The sequence below is a fragment of the Lepisosteus platostomus genome, chromosome 9, assembly GCF_059453375.1.
Source record: "Lepisosteus platostomus isolate fLepPlt1 chromosome 9, fLepPlt1.hap1, whole genome shotgun sequence".
Taxonomy (NCBI): domain Eukaryota; kingdom Metazoa; phylum Chordata; class Actinopteri; order Semionotiformes; family Lepisosteidae; genus Lepisosteus; species Lepisosteus platostomus.
The window spans coordinates 41,094,105-41,118,881 of record NC_142619.1 but is presented as its reverse complement, the minus strand read 5'-3'; the positions used below and the strand labels follow the sequence as shown (position 1 = coordinate 41,118,881).

At 33.5% G+C, this 24,777-nt stretch overlaps 1 protein-coding gene across 4 annotated transcripts in view; it reads left to right on the top strand.

The window, feature by feature from the left end:
- Window positions 1-24,777, top strand: part of LOC148655004 (chemokine-like protein TAFA-5) — a 190,259-nt gene that overhangs the window by 62,106 nt on the left and 103,376 nt on the right. The gene's annotated exons all lie outside the window — the stretch shown is intronic.

Here is a 24,777-nt window from a genome sequence, read left to right as displayed (position 1 = left end):
TAATACGTATATATCGACTTATGGGGATAATTAACAGAAATGTAATGTTTCTTGGTAAATCACAACAGGTAAGACGAGTTTTATTAACAGCTGCATAACTCAAATGTATGTAACCTAGTCATAATATCGAGCTTCATGCCCACAAAGGCAAGTTCTGTTAAGTAGAAGTTCGCTCATAGAAACGAATCTGTGGTGGGTGTGAATAAAAAGTAATGAAGGATTAAAAACGAAAAACAATGGAACTAAGTAGATTAATTTTATTTATAAAGACATGCTTCAATAGATGGCACTAGAGGCTTGCTAAAGGGCGACACGGGTCAAAATGTAATTATTTCCTTCTTATTATACCTGCGTTTTCAATTGACCTGCTACTGAATGCACTCCGCTATTATTAAAGACGACAGAGCGTATCCGTTACTTTGGTGAAATACAGGCAAAGCGTTTGTGTAACTGAAGCCTAATAAATTTTATACAGTTCTTACCGGATGGTCTATTAAACCCAAAGGGTTTTTAATAATCAGATTTCGAAATTGATGCGATGATTAAAATGTTGATTGCAGTATCACATTATTAAGTGAACCGTGTCTTTATATTTAAATTTCCGTCTTAGGTTTCCTACTTGAAACTCACGTCTTGCCAAACCAGAACGTGCATCATCTGCTCCGTGTTTTTTCTTTTAATGTTGTTAAAGGGTTTGAGTGAGGACAAATCACACTTTCAACCATTACATTTTTGTATTTCAGGAATTTCAACCTTACATTTTCTCACAAAACAAGACGCGAAAAAACGTTTTAAAGCACCCTGTACAATTTACGCACATGCCTTAAACAACTACTTAATTTAAGATTCCAGATTGCCTTTCTTCTGGGGCGGGAGACTAGTAGGGTAGCACTGTTACTGTTAAGAATAATAAAAAAAAGATGCAAAAACGAGTTCAAATGCCAGCACCTGCTCAGGTTAGTGTCCTTTGAAAGCTTTGTACTTCAAAATGTAGAAGTAGAAAAAATGTATAATTTTTTAGTTCCAAACTTTAGACGTGAATTCCACGAATTCATTGTATAAGTAAAACCCTAATTAGCCCCTTTTCATATCTTGCCTCGTTTAAACAAATACCTTTGTACAAATACATTTTATATAATAAAACGACCATTCAGTGTTACAGAAACATGTTAAGGATTTCACCTAACCTGGTTTCTGAAAAGTGCTGACTTTTGTTTGCATTGTATTTCCGATAATGTGTATATAGGTTACGAGAAAAAGAACTACCTAAATTGTGCGCATTTATACTTGCCAGAAAAAAGTATTTTTAAACAAGACAAATGCAAAGAGAAGTCTAACAGTTACATTTCCTTTGATAACATTAAACCTTTACATTGGATACAAATTAAAGTGTTTTAGGACCGAAATCAAGATCTGAATGTTTCCCTTTACTTTTTAGGAAAAAGGGTATTTCAAGTATGAAAGTAGGCCATATTGGGTTTTTTTAAATATTACGCTAAGAAAAGTCTTAAACTGAACATAGACATGAGAGTGTATTAAATTAAAGTAAATTGCACATGGTGTTATTTTCGTAACTATATTTGCGGTTGTCCTGGCAGCTTGCAAGACACGGGGAACAATCAAGACTTGTTCTTAGATGAGTGGGAAGGTTTTTAAAGGAAAGTTTTACGTTTTTGTGTTTTTGGTGGTCACAGAGAATGGGTGTTGTGGGGTGCTGTTTTTCCACACTTGGACCTTTGTGTGAAAATGCAGGTCATTCTTTGGCTAATCCTTTCCCCAGTGTCCATTCTGTCTTTCAGGCTTGAAAAGGAAGCTTGAGCTGTCAGGCAAGAAAGAACCATTGTGATCTGTAATTTGCAGTCCCATGCCTGTCTTAGGTTTGACAGAAAGATTTAGTGGAATTTCACAACTTTGTTAGAGTACCAGTACCACTAAGCATTTATGTATTTTGTTTCTGGAAGAAGGGTTAAGCATTGGCTTAAGTGGCTCTTGGAGTGATGAAAAACAGGTTAATTTTGAATGTACTTTAATTAATGTACATTTCCCACTTAGAATAGCAATTTGGCAAAAGTGTGAATATTGGTATGAGCTATTATCATTGTTCTTTTCCAATTTAAATATCCAGTTTTACATTTAAAAATAAATTAAACAAAAATGCAATTAAATCCTCATCTACCATTTCTGTACTACTGGGAAGAGATTGTAAGACAAGGTTTTATAGCTTCCTTTTTTGTGTTAAAGATTATAAAATGCCATTTTGACCATGTTGCACTTCTATAATGCTGATTAATATTTTTCTTAATAGATAAGCAGATAGACAAGCATAGCAACACAGCCTCAGTTTCACACTTTCCTAGAAGGCATTACTGCTGAAAATCAAGAGACTAAGTTCAAGATCCTGTTAAAAAGTAATTTGATAAAAAGTGCTGTTACTTAAGGACACTTGTTACTCTTTCACTTCTACCCGTTTTACATGAAAGATGCTCCATAGAAAACATTAGTATTATTATTATTGTGTAGCACTAACAGTACTGTTGTGTAGGATTTCAAAAAGCCTTTTAGGAAAGTTCACAGGTTTGATTAAATTTGGTGACTAACCATAGAACTAATAATTTATTACATTGATAGACAAAATATGCGATGACTTTTTAAAAAATTAATATGCTTTGCAAGTTCTAAAAGAAAATTGATTTACAAATAATGAAACACTAAAATAGGTTCAACATTCTACTTCTGCAGTACAGTATTTATGTTTTTAATGTAATTAATGAAGAGATAAATGTATTTTGGTCAGTCATTTGATATGAAATTATTGAAATGAAAAAGACATACAATACTGTACATATAAAATTTTAGTGTTATTTTGCCTTTAATATTTTTTCTATACTAGGCAGTTTCTGTCTTAAATTTCTGTCTGTATTGGAAATTTGCATAGATCTCAGCTGAATATGTACTGCAAAGGGCACTGTTGTCTGTCTGCAGTTCATTGCTCCCAAGTTCACGACCTGGCAGGGACCTTAACCATGTGACTAGAATTCATTGAGTTCCATCATGTTGATCCAGCAGGCCTGGGGGTTGTATTGCTTTGTACTGGAGAGGACGGCTGCTGCATGAGTGAAAGTCGGTTTGAATGGAATGAAATTGAGATATCCTAACCCAGTTAATCCAGGTTGTTTGAAACAGGGGCTGGCTTTCACAGGCTGGAGCACTGTGTGACCTTCTAGTTGCTTCAGCCAGTCTCTGTCAGAATCTGCCACAGTTTACCTTCGTTTGAGAAAATAAAACCATGCACAGTATTTGGGGCAGCTAGAGAGGCAGAAACAGTTTTTTGTGATGTATATAATTAAATGCATCAGATAAACCTTTTGGTGAGGCAGATTCACTGCATTTCTCTCACACTAATAAAAAACAATTTTAGCCAAAGTTTACCTATTGGTCGTGTAAGTTGGTTTACATTAAAAGCCATTCGCATACTTTTTCTCTCGAAAATAGCTTAATATATAAGTTATTATTTGACCTCACTGAATTTGCATAAACTACTTCCTCATTGCAGCCTTTTATATTAACTTTTGGAAAATACTGTAAAGAACCTCATTCAAAACAGAAGCATAGCATACATTCTGGGATTTGCTACAAAGGAGGTTCATAATAACTGTGTTGGTGTAAACAATTTGAACACACCCTATTTCTAGTTAGACAAAAAAGTTATTAAAGATTTGCTTTTGTTTGTATATGTAACATTCTGATAGCATAATTCTAGTAACAGCTGCAATAATATTGCTGAGAATTGGTATGTGTGATTCACAAATTGAGAGAGTTTTCACACTGAACCTGAATCAAAGCCTCTTCAGATAGTATTCTAAATCCTTTTTGGAAAGAGATGTAGCAATTTTTTCTCTTGAGTAGTGCTCTAAGCTGAAGTGACATAGCACTTTGTGTTTAAAGTACTAGTAATGATCTGTGACTACATACAGTAAATGCAAATCATCTTTTTATTATTATATTTCAAAGTACTTTTTATTATACTCAACTAAAGTGTCTTGATTCTTGGAAGTCAAGTACCGTGTCACTTCAGGACAGCAAAAAGTGTTCTTAGAGTCTAAATGTTATTGTTACTGTGTTAAGGATGTAATGAATGCTATGTTTTACAATTTAAAAAAATGCAAAACTCATAATTTCCTCAAAACTTTTAAAATGTTTGGAATTTGAGAAAGATAAGTACACTGCTTATTATTTTTGCTCTTGTTAGATTAATGTTGCCTCTAGTAGAGATGATTTTGTTAAAAAATGTAAAAATGTTTGCAAATATGCAATCAATTGTAACCTGCTTTTCCATTCTCTTCAAATGTAGCTTTACTTGAATAATAATAATATCTTTTGATACTTTTTTTCTGAAAATATTTTGGTGTTGTTTATTACATTTACAATACTGGCTATTATATTATTGAAATACACAGAGCAAACGTATTAAGAAAAAGAAACAAGAAGGTAAAGAATTTCCTATCCCAGATACTGTAATGGTCTTATTAATTAAAAACAAATAAACAATGAAGTAATAAAGAGATGCTGAGTACAATTGATACCCCAAAATTAGAATTCTCTAGGGGATTCATTCATATTAGTGAAATGCATTTCTAAATAAAAAATATAATAATTCCCAAAAGCTGTAGCTCGTATAACTTAGCACTTAGCCGTAGGTAATTGTTTTCTGCTGAGCTAGTTATTAATGCAGAGAAAATTGCAATTGGAATGGTGAGTGATGACTGCAACTTACACTATAAAAGAACTCTACTTGAAAGTAATTGCACAAACTGTGCTCACTCAACAGATATTTAATAAGTCTATATTACTTTGAACAATGGCCCAGGGCAGCATACGCGACATGTAAAAATGTTAATTGTACATGAAACAGACCCTCAGTAATGTTATAATAGTAATGCTTAGGAAATGAGACCAATAAAAATAATTCATTGTGGGTAAATTAAAACCATATTTCTCTTGTCTTCACAACAAATGAAAAGTTCTCTTTTCTTTGAAGAAAAAGAATACAGTATACAGTATGTACAGAATCCTGAAGAAATATTTCTGTGCCTACAGTTCTGTAAAGGTAAAGAAACTAAAAGGTGTCATTGTCTGTAATGATAGTGTGATTTTATATACATATAGAATACAATATAAGAGAGAAGATTTTTTCTGTAAAAAATTTAAATCTGTATTAAAAATGTGTTGCTCTTTATCTCATAGTGAATTTAATAAAGCCACTTTTAATAGCACATACTGTAAACAGCCTAAAATAGAACTAAAACAGTAAAATCAGAGATACAAAGATGAATGTACAGATTAAACTTTACTGTACGTTACCAAATGTAGTATGGTAGCGAAAACCTTTTTACATTGGAAATGCCTTGAACCAAAGCCAGTATGCATACAAAGTTAAATCTACTGGGCTTTAGTAGAAATGTTTTATTTATTTACTCAATTAGTAAATATAAGAGTATCATACCTTAAATCATTGGTTTATTTATAGAATAAAACCATGCTTGACACTGGTTTTGGAAACTATTATGTATTTACATTAAGGATTCTATAGAGTTATATACATATAACTCTATAGGATTATATAGATTTATATAGAGTGCCCTCCAAAAATAATGAGACAGTAAAATCCTTTGGCATCTTCTAAAATTGTCTCATTCAACTAAATTAATGATCTAGCTAATGATGGCAACAGAATGGATTCTGAAGTTTACAGAAATATTTTAGCTGTTTATGTACAAGAATATGCTTTCATACCTAGTGGGTGACACTTCATCATGCAGCATGCCAATGTCCAAAAATATATGACCAGTTCAACTAAGATGTTCATCAGGAGGAAATGTAGAAAATCAATATTCAGATTTAAATTAAATTGAGTGTGCATTTTATATGCTGAAGACGTTTTGTCAGGTGAGAGAGGTGAACACAATGCACACAATTTTTATTATCAGTTGTATGCATGGAAATTACCACAAATAAAATAGATATAATGTACTTTCATATTAATTTCATAGTCATGGTATACTGTACATTTCTCAATGTGTTTGGATGGTATAGATTTCTCTTTAAAAAGATCAAAGATCATTGTATATGTACGTGTTGTTCAATAATTCAATAATTACCCTATTACAGTGGCTATCAAAATATTCACTCCCTTGGACTTTTTCACATTTAACTGTGTTACAATGTAGAATCATAAAGTATTTGGGATTTTTTGCCATGATCGATAGAAACCACTCTGTAATGTCAAAGTGAAAAAAAAAATTACAGATCTTCCTAAATTTATAATAAATGTAAAGCAGAAAGTATGTGGTTGCATAAGGATTCACCCCACTTCACTAAATAGTCTCTGGTGCAACTAAATGTCTTTAGAAGACATATAATTTGTTGAATGGAGTCCACACTGGTGAAATAAGGGTGTTCCAGATGAGTTCAGGATAAATATATCTACTGTATCTCTGGAAGGTCCCACAGTTGATTAGTACAGCTCCCAAAAAACTGCATTATGAAGACAAAAGAACTTTTGAAGTAAAACTTTGGGTCGAAAAAACAATCAGGAAAAGGGTATCGGAAAATTTCCAAGGCATTATATATCCCCAGAGCACAGTAAAGTCCATTATAAAGAAATGTAAAACTGACACAACTGTGAAACTGTGGCCTCAACAGTAAGCATTATATCTGACACAAGCCTAACAATGAAGATCATCCTGAGAACACACCATTCCTACTGTGAAGCATGGTGGTGGCAATACCATGCTATGGAGATGCTTCGCTGCATCAGGGACTGGAAGACTCTGAAGATAGAAGGAAAAATGGATGAAGCAAAGCACAGAGGAACCCTGGCAGTCCGCAAGAGACATGGCACCTGAGAAAAGATTCATCTTCCAGTAGGACAGTGACCCAAAATGTACAACCAAAGCCATACTGGAGTAGTTTAAAAAGAAGTCAATATTCTGGAGTGGCACAGTCAAAACCCCGACCTCAATCCAATCAGTAATCTGTGGCAGAAGTTGAAAATTGCTGTTCACTGACTTTTCCCCTCCAACCTCAGGGAGCTTGAGGAATTTTACAAAGAAGAATAGGTGAAAACTGTAATGGTCAAATGTGCAAAGCTAGTAGAAACTTGGATCCAAGAAGACTCATGTAATTTTTGCCCAGTGTGCCTCTACCGAATATTGACTAAAAAGGGGGTAAATACTTATGCAATCATTTATTTTCCATTTATAATTAATTTAGGAGGATTTGCAGAATTTTGTTTTAATTTAATTTGTTAATTTTATAGATTGTTTTATGTCAATCAATGGCGAAAATCCCAGTTAAATACATTGATTCCATATTTAAACACAATAAAATATAAAAAAGTCCAAGAGAATGGAATATTTTTGATAGGGGTTGATACATTTGATGTATGTATGTTTTTTATGTACATCATATTAACATAAATCTGACAGTAAACAATGGGTTTGATTTTAGGCTGTTAAATTAATGGATTTAGTATATTTCTGTATGGATTTTAAAGGGTTATTATTCTAAAACATAAAGCTAGGAAAAGTGGTATTTTCTCTGTGAATGTGTGCTCATTCAGGAAAATTACTGAGATATTTCCAGGCCCGTCTTGTTATCATAAGAGATACTTTATCTGACAAGAGGAAACTCCATTATGTCCTGAGAATTAAACATTAGAGCAGAACTGCATGATGTGGTCAGCAGTTGGTTTTGTCTCCCACGTGAGTTTCTCGTCTGTTCGAGACTGAATAAAACTGAAGTAATTCTTAACTGAATATGAACTTCACTGTGTAACTGGTTAAAATTAATTAAGGTACTTTCTGCTTAAGCTTTTTTTATGTTTATTTTAATCCAGAAACTATTTTAAATCATAATAATAGACTGCATGCAATAAATATAATTATAAAAAAATCCTAACCTAACCTAACCCTTGAAAAAATTGCATGCCTGTTACAATTTAATCCTTAGTGAATATGAAGAATAAAGCATCATGTGCCATAAAAAGAAAATATGATTCCTAAGTATGAGCCCGCATTTATTCTATAAGCGAATTATTCATAATAATGAATATATTTCATTGTCCCAAAGATGTTCATAGCATCACAATTTACATAAAAACTATAAATTGTGATTTAGTCTTATTTAGTACTATTTTATCCTCTTTTCCCAATAATGAATGAATAAAAAGTGATTAGACATTTTTTCCACATCAGTGGTTAAACATAAATTGCGTTTAATTCTTTAATCCTAAATTTGAATTGGAGTTGGATAAATAGCCTACTGTGTGTGGTACTTCTATAGCACAACCAATAGCATCTTCCAGTACAGTACTATGCAAAACCCACAAAAAGACAGATTCTTAAACATTCTATACTGAAAGGCGTTAAAAATGCAGCTGATGGTACTGGTTCCAATACTCCTTTGATATATTTTTCATGCCTCGTATATATATACAGTATATATCCATCGATCTGATTGATTCTTAACTAAATCAGTCAGAACTGGCTATTGCAATTGGAGATGCTTTGGTTTTCTGTTTAGTGAATGCCATAATGCACCAGAAATACTGTACAAATTGATTTTTCTGAGAAACACAAACACTTTTCTTGGTTCTTTAGTATTCCTGACATACAGTATCATGAAACTACACCAAGTAATGTTTATCCTTGGAGAGCTATTATTTTTGGTTTCTATGAATAATGGGAATGTAAATATTACTTAGTTCTGGGCATTTTACAGGAGAACTGTCTAAGGAGACTACTAAGTCCACTTTGTGAATATAAAGACAAATTATGTAGCCATTGGCAGGGCTCATCAGCGTGATGTAGCATACTTTGATGAATGATATGTGTTTATGTTATAAGGAACAATTTGCAGGGTTATGGTGTCTTTTTTAAGAACAGATCACAAAAAATGAATAATGGTGGTGTAAATATTAATTAGGCTTTGTCTGCCATACTTCTAGATTACTTCCATGTATTCATAATCTTACTGTGTATCACAATGACTGTTTGGGAATGTGGAGCTCTTAAGTCTCACTTTTTTATGTGGGGGATGCAGTTTTTTCTTTTAGTAAAACAAGTCAACAACAAACATGATACATTTATGAGATGTAAAATCTTATATGTGCAAGTCTCCAAATGAAAAATGATACATGCAGATATGGAAAAATTCTGTATTTTTGGTAAGAAAATTAATTTCAGTTTCTAGACTGAATGTGTCAAACATTTGGGGGGTAATGAAAAGCACAGGTTCAGTCCCTGTTACTCTCTGGACAATATTGTTAAATGTTGATACTGTATCTCTGCACCTCTTCTGTTAAACCAATTAGAAGTACCTTCTGTCAGGTTAAGGCAATACATTTTTCAATTGATATATATTACTGCATGGTTTAAACACTATTAATACTCAGGGCAGTAGACAGTCTTTATGGCTGAGGGTTTTATGTAAGATTTATCTGAGTACTGAGCTTTGAGTTTGATTTAAATGACTGTGAACAACCTTGCATTAGGGTTTCAGTACAAATAGGTATAATTTAGTAATTTTAAGCAGCCATTTACTGCTTTCATATATTTGCAGAAATTCATACCCCTCCTGTGCATTATTGTGCTATTTCATTGTTGATACATTGATGCATTAACTTCTTTGGACAAAAATATTTTATATACAGTAACGCTTTTGTGTTCGATGTAATTAATGTAATCAGGAATTACATATTGTAAGTAGGTAGACTGATGTCAGCCAATGCCTTAGAATTATAGCATTATTCTTAAAGAGGAATGTGTGATATGCAATCTTCTATAGTACAGTCTCATTGGGCAGGGGCACATGAGTGACCAGCAACTCAACAAGTTTGATAGCATTGGCTCTTTCCTAAAAGTGAGTACCTGGACCTGTTATTGGGGGTTTGTGGTAATTGCAAGAAAATTATTGTTATGGTTTCTTTTAAAAATAAAATATTGACAACTCTAAAAAAATGTTAAGGGTGTAACAGTGGTTACAATTGTGTGTAATAAGCCTTTAGAAATAAAATAATAAACTAAAATAAGGTTTATATAGTATATGGATATAATATATTAAATTTTGTTATATGAGCTCTGTGTAAAATGTTTTTTTAAATACATTGTAGTCCTTTTGGTACAATTAGTAAATCATTTGTACTTAAACTCCTTTCATATGTCTCTGTTGTATTTTCCAAAATGACCTTCATTGCACTGTAGGGAAAATGAGCTTTAGAAAGTAGAAAAATCTGCCTCACTGTCTTGATAAAAATGTAGTATAAAAACTTCATATTTTAATAATTACATTTATAGAACAAATGAAATATGCCAAGATTGCAAATTTGCTTTGCTGAATAGACAATAAATCATTCCTTGTATGCAGCAGAAGCCTTAGGATAATAGCATACCCAATAAAAATAAAGAAACAGACTTTTGAGATCCAGATATAAAATTGTCCATGGTACAGTAAAATACAAGAAGGATATATTCACATTTATTATCCCATTACAGCTGTTTTACTTTAAGGCATCTTTACTACACACCAGCATGCCTCAGTCTGTACTATATTTTTAGCATTAGTTAAGCATTTTTATTATATGTTGATTCATTTTCTCCTATTTCTTTGTACTGTGGGTAGAATAATTATCATAGCCCTGACCTACTCTATTTTTGTTGTTAAACAATAAATTATATTTTTGTTTTGAATATTTTCATTCCAGGAAAAACTTCAATATTGATAAGAGGAGGCTAAGCAAAAGTGTTCTGATAGTCCGAGCTCAGGTCAGATCTTTGGAAGTGGCGCATCATCACTCTGAAGACAGGAGAATTTTCAGTGCACATTCCACACAGGGTTGTCAGAGAAATCAAGGGCACCTATAGTGAGCCAATTTCTCTCACTATAAGAGATTACCAAACAAGGCAGAAAGCATCTGCTTCCATGGAGGTAGATAGGTAAAGTTTCAGTTGAGACATTTCAAAGCCTTATGAAGAGAGTTGTAACTTCTATTTGAATTACTAAGGGAAACTGTTGACATAATCGGTTATTGTGTCAGATTTTCGGAGACGGTGATTTAATCCCTACACCTGATCAAACAATAAATGTAAGAATAAAATTACTATCATAACTTAAAGGAAAATGAAACAGAAAAATTGGGTTGCATCCAACCTAAGCTTAGTAGCTGCTTCCCTTATATGAGAGAAATTATGGTTTTATAGAGAGGGATCCTTCAAGTCATACTAACCTCAAGAAGAATCTGTTACAATTTTTACTGAAACTAAATGAGTAGAGTACCTTGCTCAATATCTAGCAACAGTGTCCTATGTATGATATGTCCAAACAAACTAAACAGTGCTCCACATTACCGCTTCATTTTGATTTGTTGTCAGTGCATTGGTTGTAACATTTTAGGTTCGTCTGGTTGTGGGACATTGTTTGATCAGTATGACTAGACTGTGTCAGAGACTTAAGTTACACCTAATTGTGCCCTTTAATGATCAATTAATCAATTTTCTAAACTGATCTATTTGCTACGTTGTTAGAGGGGAACCTAGCCTAGCAAGCAACAGGCACATGTCAAGATACACCCTAGGGGAACTACCAATCTTTTACAGGCACACAGACACAAACATGCACACTCACATGGGCCCAGTTATATAGAAGACAGTGAACCTACCAGTTATGTCTTTGGACTGTAGAAAGAAACCGGAGCAGCCAAAGGATATCCATACGACTATAGTTAAACATGCAAACTCCAGGAACTCCAGAAATCCAAACTCATAGTACTTCAGGAATTGAACCCAGGGCTTGCTTCTGTTTATTGGGGCCTAAAAAAAAAATCCAGTATATCAAAGTAGTTTAAAAACAATAATATTTTTTTCTCAACAACTTTAACCCAATTCTCTCACTTTGAGGCTTTGCTGCTGTATTTTTGTTTCCATCAGGACCATCATGAATTCTAATAACATTTATAACATTTATTAGTATTTATACCTTGCACAGATTTTCACCCCCTCCTCCATTGTAGGCACGGTATAATGTATATAACAAATCATCAAATAATCTGTGTTAATTTCATCTAGTCCCTATGAGTTTTTACTACTTGACTGGAATACAAAAAAGATTCAATTTAAAACTTCACTGCTATTTGAATTTTGCTAATTTCCTCCCCCCATTTTGCTTCCTTCATTGCATTTTTTTCATTTTGTCTTTCAAGAATTATTTGCTGAATTAAAAACTGGATGTCTGGTTTCTGAAAAAGTAAGGTTATTTTTGTAGGGTTTGAGGTATCATTAAATAAGGTCAGGAAGGTCAGTATATTTACAATCTCTTGATTAGAGCTCCTGGTTAGGACCAATAGATCAGGGCTAAAATCAATCTCTTGTTTGTAGAGGTTAGATTTGATTTTTGACACAGTTGGTTAGAGTATAGACAAGCGAGGGACGATGAAGGGTAAACTTTCTTTGTGGTTAGATCTAGCCACCAATCGGAGAACCTGGATCCTGGTGCTGGATGTCTGTTGTTTTAGCATTGTGCATTGAGCAGTCCTGATAATATTTTGCATACTGTAGTTGAAAAAGTCCCGTCACTATGTAGTTACTGAGGGATTTCCACAGAAGAGGAAATGTTGTTGTCAGTAATCCTAGAGGGATTTATGAAGAAAGAGAAAACAGAAACGTTAAACAGTTAGTAAATAACTGCTTTTGGTTTTGAAGAGAGAAAACAAAAGGCTATGGTGAAAGAAAGTGACCTTATTTGGTTAAGCTTTATAGAAAACTGGTAACGGATAGAATGGAACACTGCCTGAGCTTCACTGGGTCCTAAGGGATGTTGTCACTGAAGACTGGAAGTTCTAGTACCAGAGTTAGTGTGGTTCTGTGCTTCTGTTATGAGACTTTGGGCTACAGATTCCAGAACCAGAGAAATACCAGGGCTGTAGAAAAAACATCTAGTTGCAGGTCAGATATTAAGAGGTGGATGTCATCATGTTGCTCAAGCTGTGACCAGTGACAGGCAGGATAACTGTTATATAATGTTTAATTAATCGTTAACCTCTATTATTTATACTATTTTTCCTTAAAATATAAAGAATTATATTTGATAATATTTCATATAAAATAATGCTAAATTGTTCATTTGAAATTAATATGTGGAATATACTGTGTATTGTTTTGGCTAGTAGGTTAGAAATTACTTTCTAGTGACAAATTGTGGCACCAAAGTCCTCCTGTTAGAATGTACTTTTTTATAGGTCTTCTTATTTCCATATAATTTCAGCAGCAGTTTATAGAAATGTATAATTACGTTACAAAAATACAGCATAAATACCACTACATTAAAAAAAAGATGTATGTACAGTACCTCACAATTACAAAGAAGAGTAGATAGGTATAATTATAGTAATAAACAGTTATGTCAATGAAACGTGGAATATCATTATAAAACTAAAGCCATATATCTATGTTTTTTCATAGTTTTAAAATTAATACTTCACTGAATTCTTATGGTAATTACAAAGGTGTAGGTAGAGATTTCAACAATCTCAATTAAATAAAAGTGAATTAAAATGTTTAGAAAGTTGTTGGTATCTAAATTACTTTCACTCTTGACTATTACAGAAATAAGTATGCAAAGGAATATCATGATGAGAGTGAGCATAGAAATATTTGTGTTTCATACTTGTCTTTTCAGTTGTGCTGCTAAAACAAATGGGAATAAAATACTTTATTTCTTTTAAGAAATACTACATCAGTGCTTCTCTGCTGTGTGCTTATAATTTAGAGTTTGAGAAACAGACTGTTGTGAATGCAGACTGATATATACATTACTGATTAAATTTAGTTGTAGCAGTAAAGGTCACTAACCATATGACATCCAGTTCACATCTATCACATGTTTAAAGGGTTATCTAACTTCTTGACTGACTGAGCTAATGACAGTGCCAATAAATTAGTTAACGGCTATAGCTGAGCTGTGGCATCTTTAAAGAGAAGCAATAAAATTATGTGTGTTGTTATGGTCCTTTCAGGGAAGTTGATAGAAAAGAGAAGTACATACGGTAAGGTTTCATGTATTACATGGAAAACATTTGTATAGTTTTTTTCTTTGAAGGCAAATGGTTGAGGTGAATTTTCTACATGGATGGAACACTTTTCTACGAACTGATTGATTGGTTTAAGCATATTGATCTTTGATATACTGTACACTATTAAAATGGTTGGAACTTTGTTGCTCACTGTTATCAAGGAAGTTCAATATTCAGATGCAGCCACCTGGAACGTGTGAGGTGTCAGTCAGTACACTGCGACAGGCACCACAATATCACAGACTGCAGGGCATCATAGACCTTTTTATTTTTTATAAATATATGATGCAGGATTGCCCTACTCTATAAAACTGCCAGATGACGGAGTGAATCTTTAAAGTACTGCAGGTGCATGTGGTTGTCAGACGTACATTATTAAATATTTATTAACGCATTAGTGCTTTCCTGCAGTAATCATACTGTATCCATGATAGCTACAATTTTATTAAATACAATGATTACATTGTTAAAAGTAGATCACAATGTGTTAACTCTCTTCCTTAGTTGTTGTGGCCATTCCTTTATTTTCATATTGCTTTGCATGCAAGGTCCAACAGTGAGGACCCCCACAGACAGGTGTATTTCATCACTCTGCTCTCCTCCCCACTGATGGCTGATGTGTGGTGAGCGTTCTGGCGCACTATGGCTGCTGTCGCATCATCCAGGTGGATGCTGCACATTGGTGGTGGTGGAGGGGAGTCCCCATTACCTGTAAAGCGCTTTGAGTGGAGTGTGCAGAAAAACGCTATATAAGTGTAAGCAATTATTGTTGTTATTATTATTATTATTTAACCTGACAAGGACAGATATGTTCAAGCTGAATGCGTAACCACTTTAGCTGCACACAGGTGGATTCCAGTAGTGTGCAAATTCAGAAGGCAACTGAATAGCTTATTAAGGAGTGTTAATGCTAAGAAGGTGAATACTTTTCCAATAAAGATTTTTAGGGTTTTTATTTTCACCAGTTTATTTAGCTCCAAACGTTTAAATACATTGTAGAGGACGCTGTATAGATCAAAAGGGAAAACATATGTTAGTCTATGAAATTTTTTAGTTGTAACATAATATAATGTGGTAAAATACAATATTTTTATCCACTGTATATCTTAAAATTTAATTACATTTAAAATGTAAAATTTAAAACTTAATTTGCTTTGTATTACTGAACCAAACATTAAAACCAGAAAAACCTTTATTAGAAAGTAAAGCACAAAATGAGTTTAATAATAAAATAAATCTAATAATTAATATGTATACTATACTCTCTTTTATTAATTGTATATATATCAGAACATTGTAAGTATTAAATTAATATTAATAATAAATGTAGTAATAATTAACATAATAAACTGAATATCAATTTGAATCAAAATTATGATTGATTTGAATGATTGAATACAGTTATAACAAATGACAGATGTAAAGAAAGAAAAAGTAAAGTGGCAAAACAAGGAAGAAATATAAATGGAGAGAATTTAGAAAATAAGATTTTGCACGGGATGCTGCTTATTGTCTTCTGAGTGTGAAGAAGCTAATCAGCCGATAAAGGGGAATGGCAGTCAGCCAACTCTGACAGGACAGTTGCTGAATGAACACAGCATTTACCCAGAAGCATACTACAGAGCTACCAAATCTGTTTGATCTCTGTATTTGAAAGCAAAACATTTTAACTACTTTTGTGGTTTTAAGGTTTGTGTAAGAAATGTAAGATATAAGCTTGTAATTGTTCAATAGACTGTATTACTCTATAGAATTTCAAGTGGGTAACTGTGTCAGCATGTGTAGGCTGCAAATAAACAAATAAAGGTTTATTTCATACTGTATCATTCCACTAGATGTAAGTTGCCTTTTTAAAAAATCTTTTGTTGCAGCAATTTTTAAATTCACTCATGGACAGATCTTCACAAAACCAGATATGCTACATTTCCTAAGCGGAATAATGAACAGAACTTCACTGTCACTTATTTTTCTTGCAGAGAGCATGTACAACAGCTTTCAGGCTTACTTTCATTTTTCACCCAAGCAATTACACTGGAAGCATTTAGTCCCCTAAAACTGACAACATCACATCAAGTTCTCAGAGCAGTGCTTGCCAGTTCGTTAGTTGAAGCTATAGTTTGGCCCCGTGCTTTATGTATATAAATATATAACGTGCTAAGTATTTACAAACTGGCACCTACAGTATAAGTGTACATATTAACTGTTTCAATACTGGGTTCATCAGTGTGCATTATTGACAATTTAAAAGCCAGTCTAGGAGAATCATTTGCATGGCCTTGGGTGCGGTTCACTATATTTTCAAAAGCAGCCTTCATCATAGGTGTACTTGTATTTTTCTGAAAATATAATCAGTGTAAATATCACATTCCTGATATTAATTTCATTTTATTTTGCTTATCTTTACACTTTTATTTGCATTTTTTCTCCTGCAGATTAAATGACAGGTTTGTGTTATGTATACATTACAAATACATTTTTTTGGTTTTTATTCTTTCTTTTATACACACAAACCTAATTTCTTGAGTACCTCTTGGTTTCATCATCTACTTGTCCCTAAGTTTAAATTTAGGGTTTGATTGATTGTTTTATTTATTCCCTACTGTATGGGTCAATCAATGTTGCAGATGAAGCAGCATGCAAAGGATTTGCAAAAGGGTTACAATGTGCATTTTACAACAAGCTGTGCTGACACATGAATTATTAGCATGTAGTGCGTCCTGCTTGATGATATATACTATATAGTGCATTATCTAATGCCTCTCGTAAGTGCAGCTCAGAAGTAGAATACATGTGAAATTTCAAAAATGACCTAATTTGTTTAAATGGTGTAAAAAGTGAATTCATGCAACATTCAGAGTAAAATCTTTTTTACACAACACCTTGTAAAAGTATGCACCACCTTCCAATGATGTCCCATTTTGTTAAAATACAAATGATCTATACACATCTTTTTTAAGTGTATTTTTTAATCAAAGTATGAATGATCAAAGTGATTACTTTTATAGGTGAAAGTTATTATCAGTTGTTATTTTTAGGAACTAATAATTCTAAAAGTCTGGAACGTTGCATATACAAGTGCAGATTGTTACATGTAGTTAGTGGGATAGAAGATGGGAAAACTGAGCTTGAAATTGTTATTTACTAACAGGATATAAGTGTTTATGTGGATACACCATTTGCATGTTTTAGACTGTGAGAAAATGATTAAAAAGGTAAGTAGAATGTAAAACTACTATTATAAGTAACATAGGGTTGAGATGTGTCAGTGGGTGTTACAAGTTTGGAATAGATGTTACATAATAGTTAATTATTACTCAGTTCTCGCATCAGCTTCAGCACAGGCCATTTTCAAGTTAAATATTAAAACATCACCACTGTTCAGGAAATATTGTGTGAGGTAATGTGGCTTCTTTCATGTTCTGCAAATGATTTGGTGGTGGAGAAATGAGAAAGCAGTAGACAAATACTTATGAAGAAAAGTAGAGACAGAGAACACAAACTAATATTTACAACTAGAGCCCAGTATACACGGTATATACCATACCCATTATATCCCTAAAACTTACCACCCTAATGCTCTTAGAAGTGGACATAAATATTTGAAAGAACAGGTAAACATGGCTTTAATAAACTAATATTCTACAAGTGAGTCTGCCCTTTAAACTTCTGCCTGCTAAAATGCAGACAACTTTTGGTCCCTAACAAAAATACATCCAGATAACGTATGACAAAATGCTGCTAGGTGAATTTAAAATGGAAGCTTACATACAGTAATTTGACAATTATGAAGAATACTCCATTCCCAAAATGCCTTTGGTGTCTAATATATGTTAGTCAAAAGGTGGTTGTGAGTAGAAAAGCTGTAACTTGCTTTAAAAATGGAAATAATGTTTTACACAAAGGGTTGTATGAGTCTGGAGGAAGATACCCAACCATACTGATGATGCTGTACCCTGTCTTCTCTAAAGAAAATGACTGAATGAGATCCTCAAATCTCTTAAATTAAGTTCTTCTCTCATTTGTCACATTTCTGATGTTCTTTGCTCAAAATTTAAGCATTTATTTTTGTCTACTTTTATTTGTTTTTAATAATGAAAAATAGATAAGGCATTTTCCCACCTATCAGTTCATTTTTAATGTTAATAACTTTAAAAATAATATCTTGAATAACAGATGTTAAAAAAACAGCATGTTTAATCTCTTTTTATGTTTTTCATTGCTAGCTATTCATTCTTTTGAAAGTGTTCTTTTGATCTATGCATTCATTTAAAAGAACTGGAACTATTTTAAATGATCTCACAGCTTGAAGAGTTGAATTTTTATGTCTAATTTGGTGACTGTCCCAACAAGTGACACACCATGTAAGTAAAAGATGTTTACTACAATGTTAACTTACCAATGAACCATTAGCAACACCTGAGGGCATCTTAGACTATAATGGCTACTTGGGGAAATGGAAAGGAATAGGATTGACATCAGAATGGCTGGCAATTTACTGGAATCTTGCTGTGATACTTGCTGGTTACTATTGGTAACAGATAAGAGTGTTTCCTCTCTCTTATTCTTAAAAAAGAAAAAAAAGTTGGGTGGATTTACATCAGCTTCATGTACTATGAATACCAATTAGAACAGTTTTCTGTGTATGGAGGTTAACAATTTCCTATATCTGAGACTCCTGAACAGAAATCACCAAAATATAGAAAACCACTTGTCTATTTTTTATATGAATTCAAAATTATAAATCCCAAATAACCACAAACATGTGATTATATAATATATAATTTTCTTACATTTAAAATTAGTCCTCCCCCGATCAATCATATACTGTATGGGACTGAAAACTAAAACACCTGGACAATAGTACTTAGTGGGACAGAGTTTGGGGAAAATATTTCTAAAAGTTTAGCATACTAGTTGATCCATTTAGACTGACTCATAGAATGTATACAGCACCTTATAGGCATTTACAAAGGTGATTGCTCTTGACCCTTTATGTCAAAGATGTACACAAGGTCTGACTGGTGCCTGTTCGCACATGATGTAGACTACTTGCATTATCATGCACTATGTATGATATAGTGTTTTTCGCTTTATGAAAATAGAATCTTATTGGATCTAACTAATGTGGCCATTCTAATGAGTCCCAGACAGCTTCCTGTCCAATAACAATTCCTATATTGCTGTCAATTTCTGTATATGACATATTTTGCTGGCAGGCTCACTGCAGTCATTAAATCTTTTTTGGAGAGCTGGGAGTTTATGCAAAGATATGGCTATCAAGCCAAAAGTATTTTTATTTTCAGATTTGTGTTATTAACCCCTTTACCTTTTTCTGTTTTAACTCCCTTTTAAGCTGATGTGAATTGTACTTTTCAGTGTTTGTTATTTTCTAAAATGTTTAATTAAAAAAGCTTAAAAATACAAAGGAAGCATGTGATTAGTATTACAGAATAACTTCCTTCACATTTACGTCTTTTAAAGTGTAACGTATTACATACAGTACTGTACTAGCTGCATCTACTAACAGTTATTACTATTTTATCATTAGGATTTAGTGAGTGCTCTTTTCAGTTAAATGGTTTTGTAGTCTATGCATTGCACTTTTCTATACAAGGAAAATTATGACATTTCAGTATCAAAATATTCAGTATATTTTTCTGAATGACAAGAAATCCCTGCATTTTGCAGAAAAAAAACAAACCATTGAAATTCATTTAAATCTGTAGTCCTCACTCCTGTTGTTGTGAGGATTCTAGAGGATTCTAGGGTCTTCAGGTTTATATTGTATTTCAGTTTGAGCTCCTAATGGCATAACTAAATCAATCATTGGCTCAGTTGGCCTTAATTACCACTGTTTTTTCCTTATAAAAGCTGTTGGGTTGCAGCTCTTCAGTACCAGGAGTAAGAATCACTGATTTAAATGAACCATTATATTTTTGTAATTTGCAATAAACGATTGTAATTATTTTACAGTTTATGATGTTATAAATGAAACAGATACAGATGTCTTCTAGTTTTCAAAGCAAGGCCAAACGGTACACACACCCATCTTTTCAATGCATAATTCTTCAGTTTATGTTAATTATGATCTAGTTTGGACATGTAGATATGCAATGTATGAAAATGATATAATTATCATTTAATCTGATTATACATCAGAAAGACCACCGAAACCAAAATTATTCTGCAGCTAGGATCACACATTCTCCCTTCTCTTAACGACAGACTACTGTTCTTTTACATTTTCTCCATTCATTGGAAGTTTCATTTCACACCTCTTGATTGGCCTCTTTTTCTGTCCCCTGCTCCCGCCTCTCACTCCTCCTCCCTCCCAGCCTTTGATCTCCCACTACTTTACCTTTGCCTACTGCCCTGTCTCTCTCACACCTGAAGAAAGCTCCACGGCCGAAACGTTGTGTTCTCTTTCTTCTTTTTTTCATTGAGCATATACATATACAAAAATTGAGCATCTTCTCTTTTCAGCATGGAATAAACCTATTACTTGTTCCTTTCCAGCCTACGCATGCTGACGCAGCTACCCACCTGAAAGATATAATTATATCTTCAAGGGGTTAAAAAATGTAATTCATTCCTTGAGTTTTGTGACAATGAGATTCTGTCTCCAAGAAGGGCTACCCAAGCATGACAGGTTTATGTGTAAGATCAGTCTAGTGGTGCTTAACTGTAGTAGGGTGCTGGAAACAGGTCAACAACCTATTCTGTAAAAATGTTGTTACAGAGACCTTCCATCTTTGACCCAGCTTAAGTATGCACAGAAGAGTGACAACACTGTGGATAGGTAAAACTTGTAAGGAAGCTACTCTGCTGACAAATGACAATACATATAAGGTAGTTAAAGTAAGTTCAGTAGCTGTGTCAGCATGAGTAAGCTGCAATGGAACAAGTAAAGGTTTATTCCATGCTGAAAAGAGAAGAAAGATGCTAAATTTTTCGACAGTGGAGCCTTCTTATGTTATGTTTCATTTCTTGTTTTCACACATACAGTATAAGGTAGACAGGTTTAAGAAAAGTTAGAGGGCTGAGAAAAAGACTACTGTAAAGTATGGAATAAAGAGGTCTAAGATACTAATTAAAAAAGTAGTAAGATATTGATATGTGAAGTTATGTTGTATGTTGCAAAAGGGTTGGGGAGGTACAGTGTACAGGTATTTAAGGTTCATATCAAAGCATTCCATCCTAAAAAGGTAAACAGTGGGTATGCTTGCTGTATGATCTTGTCTTATTTTGGCACTTGAGGCCTTCACCCTGGCCAGCCTCAACCTTCTTAAGAGGGTCAATACAGAAGCCAAGATAAAAGGAACATGAAAACAGAGGAGAAAGAAGACATAGGAGAGGACAGAGGAGAAGAAACTATGAGAGAGCTCTTTTGACAGATCACATATCCAGAACCCATCCTGGTGATTTGAGCAGTAAAAACAGGTTGGAATCCAGGTCTTAATTAATGAGCTCTGAAAATATTTTATTTCTGTTTTATCATTGTGTTGTCTCCTGTATTTTGCTAAAAGTGTAATATAAACATGGAAACAAATATAGATATATCTCTACTTTACCTAGATCTTTTATTTTTTTTACAATGGATATTGTCTTTACAGTATTACAATGTGTGTCTCTATATATATTTAAATAAAGCAATATGGCTACAACATGTCTGTGTCCGCCCTGCGATGGACAGGCTTCACATCCAAGATACATCTTGCTTTGCACCTGTTGCTTTCTGTGATTGGCTCTGGCTCCCCCTGTATTGGAAAAGCAGTTAGAAAATGGATGGAGTATTGTTACATGAACAAGTGATTAGTCTATACAGTTTGCTGCAGTTAAGGCTAAGGGATATTTTCTCCCAAATGTGACACAATCCAGAGATGATGTAGAAAATTACAGGTAATTTCAAAAGTATTAAGTAGGAACTGTAGTTCAGGTGGGTAGCTGCATCAGCATGCGTAGGCTGCAAAGGAACAAGTAATAGGTTTATTCCATGCTGAAAAAGAAGAAAGAGAACACAACGTTTCGGCTGTGGAGCCTTCTTCAGGTGTAAGGTGTGAGCCCACAGCCACAGCCAAAACGTTGTGTTTTCTCTCTTCTCTTTTCAGCATGGAAAAAACCTATTACTTTTTCCTTAAGTAGGAACTGTAGCCTTATTATCTCCAATCTGTGCGTACTGGCTACATTCTTGATGTGTCTTGCTCCTGTGCAGTTTTTTATCAATTTAATCAATTTCCCTTCGGGATCAATAAAGTCTTATCTTTTTAATATTTAGGGATTGTCATTCTTCTAGTTTAAATGTTAATGATAACTTGAAAAATACCTTGGGATATTGAAAAATTTGAAATGATGACAAGGCACTATTTAAGAAAGCAACTTTGAAAATATGATTGTTGTACAAAGACTATTGGCCAAACACATTTTTTTTTTGCACCAGTGTATTAGAAGAACTGTGAGTGGCAATTGGGAGTAAAACGGGAAGTGTTTACAGTTACATATAAAGACTGAAAGAATTTGTTAAGAAAGATAAATAAAAACTTGAATTTATCTGTAAATCCTGCAGAATTGTTGTTTCTGTGGTTTCCAGGAAAACCTCCTGTCTGACCTAGGAATCTATAAGCACATACATTTTAATCAATTTTTATTCATGTATATGATTTTATAAAGCCCTAAAAGCTCAGAAGTATATTTTCGAAATATGAAAGAGACCTGCTTCTGCATTATTTTTATTTGCAATCTTTTGATACTGTTGTGCATACAATCAATTTAATCATTGTAAGTGCCTCAAAGATTCCCCTTTTGTACAGTAGGTTTAAATCTTATCTGACAAAAACTAATTTGAGCTGGTTGTTTTTCATGAGCTGTTAGCTCTGTGCTATCTGAAGATTCTGTTTTTGTTTATTGTTGTAAATGTGATGAAAATCACATTGATTATTCTGACAGATGTGATTCTGCCTTGTCTATGTCTGTACTGTTGTAAATGTTGCGAACAGTGAACCTCTCCTTATTCTTAAGCTCCATAAAAATATTCATGCATTTCTTGAGATTTGTTTAACTCATGTTACAACTTACACAAAGGTGACTCGTTTAACTTCTGTTCCTAATGTGAATATTGTAAGACTTAATATGAACTTGATGTTATCAGCTATGATCATCTATGAGCTGATCCATGCATTTGTTCATCTTGACTTTTGTTTTAAGAATACATTAGCATATTTAGAAATGAGTTATTAAGTATAAACTTATGAATAAAAATCCTTATCTTAAGTGCTATTATTTCCCTTTACACTTGCACATCTTCACACAGCAGCCACCAGGTTCTCCATATGTACAATTGCTGGTTCAACGCAGTGATTTATAATCCATATTTTTGTTAGTGTTCTGTGATAATACCCCAATGAAGAAGGTGTTTTTTTATTTGGGGTTTTAATTTTCTATATACTCATGTATTTTGTTTTTGTCTTGCTGTCTCAACAGTGACAGCATTATAGCACAGGGAGAAAAAAGATAGGCAGACAAGTTTTTCTGACCCAGCTCCCATTGAGCCATTCATGTTTTGACATGCTGCAACCCCCACAGTACCTTACAGGATGGTTAGTGGCAAACGAAGAAGGGTTATGTCCCGCATTTACATCACTGCAAGCCTGCAGGAGGCTGAGAAACATGCAGGGGTTGCTGTTTTGCCTAGCCGAGACACCCCAAGCTGGCTAATCCCAACACCTCCCCCAGTGGCGCTTTGCCAATTGTGAACTGCTGCTTGGGGAGTCCTGGTCACAGGAAGTTAGTGACCTGACTGACGTTCCAACTCAGTGTCTAGGGCATAGAGTGCCTTTGTTGTTTGAACCTCTTGGGAGCTCCAGACAAGGTGTTTTTGTATTCTGCTTTTCATTCAAGTAATTTATATACATTAGATTAAAATATTAAGTCTCTCAGCTCTACGTCTGTAAGAACATAAGAAAGGACACAAACTAAACGAGCACATTTGAATCATGTATCCCGGTTGGTCATTTGCAGCTAATTGATCCAATCTCATTGAGACATTTCTTGAAAAAAAGACTTCAAGAACATCACTGGGTAGGTTGTTACGCACACTCATAAGTATTTTAAATGGCACTTTGTCTTACACACTTTCTTGCACTAACTCTCGAGGTAGCAGTGGCGGGGCATACTGTATTGTTAGATTTTGTATATTATTTTCATTAAACCAGTCTTATTGTTTTCAACTTCCTGTTAAACAACTTCTAAAACATTCTGTTGAGGCAATCTTTCCATTTGTTGTAGTGGTTCATTTCTGTGAGCTGTAACGTCTGAATAGAATGAACATATATTTTATGGTTGGAAATCATTTTAATAACTGAATCATTTTAATCTCTTTGCTGCCCTTAGTGAACTTTAATTATGCTTAATTTACCCCATTCTATAAACCATTTATTCTACTCTTAATAACTTTCATTATGGTTATACTTCCTTTTCTTTATCTTACATCATGTTTATTCTGCTCATTTCTGTATAACATTTAATCTGTTATATATATTGTTTTCTCTGCAACGTATTATGCTTATTCTACACTTTATACCATTTCCTGTTTCCTTTGTTGTAAAACACTTTGGGTTCACTCATCAAGATGCTATGTACATTAAAGGTTTTTGTCT